The following is a 679-nucleotide window of genomic DNA, read 5'->3' on the forward strand; positions in this document are numbered from 1 at the left end:
AGTACATTGAAGATTTGAAAATAATTATAATCTAATCGCTGGATTTAAAAAAAATTTTTTTTTGAGAAAGATGCAGTGGTAACATTTTATTTTAAGATTTAACATTTGTAGATGGTCTAAAGCAAAAGATTTGTAAAAATTCTGAAAATCTTTTAGAGCTTATAATTTGTTTAAAACATAACATTACATATTAATGAATAAATCAGTATATATAAAATTATTTAATTTAAGTGTCATGTTTGTGATTTTTTTTGTTCATGTAAGCTATAGCTTCTGACCTTTAAATCAAAACATACTCATGATTTTATGGCATCAATTACTGCTTTATTTAATCAGAAACACAGTCTAAATATTATTTGTGTATTTTGCTTTCATTTTATTAGAAGTAGGCCAACAGCGCCCCCTACGGAATTAAAACTCCTTACTAAGCGGGCTTTAGGACCCGGGGGAGGCTGCCGCTGCAGTGCTATTACGGTTTACTCTATCACACACCCAATGCATCATTCTGTACCTGCTTTCTCAGTTTAAATGCAGCAATCCAAAACAGTGAATCTAATCACTATTCAGGCAAAACTTTGCTTCAAGAATGAGCCACACTGCTGACGTGATCTAATGGCTAGCACACCCTGAGCACATGTGAGTTAATGTATTCCTCTTATCGGCAAGACATATCAGCATA

At 32.5% G+C, this 679-nt stretch overlaps 1 protein-coding gene across 4 annotated transcripts in view; it reads right to left on the reverse strand.

Moving 5' to 3' along the window:
- The window catches only part of LOC107724996 (serine/arginine-rich splicing factor 10-like), an 11547-nt gene that overhangs the window by 2578 nt on the left and 8290 nt on the right, over positions 1 to 679 (reverse strand). The window lies entirely within an intron of this gene.

This window comes from Sinocyclocheilus rhinocerous, unplaced genomic scaffold (assembly GCF_001515625.1).
Source record: "Sinocyclocheilus rhinocerous isolate Xijiao unplaced genomic scaffold, SAMN03320098_v1.1 scaffold5141, whole genome shotgun sequence".
Classification (NCBI taxonomy): domain Eukaryota; kingdom Metazoa; phylum Chordata; class Actinopteri; order Cypriniformes; family Cyprinidae; genus Sinocyclocheilus; species Sinocyclocheilus rhinocerous.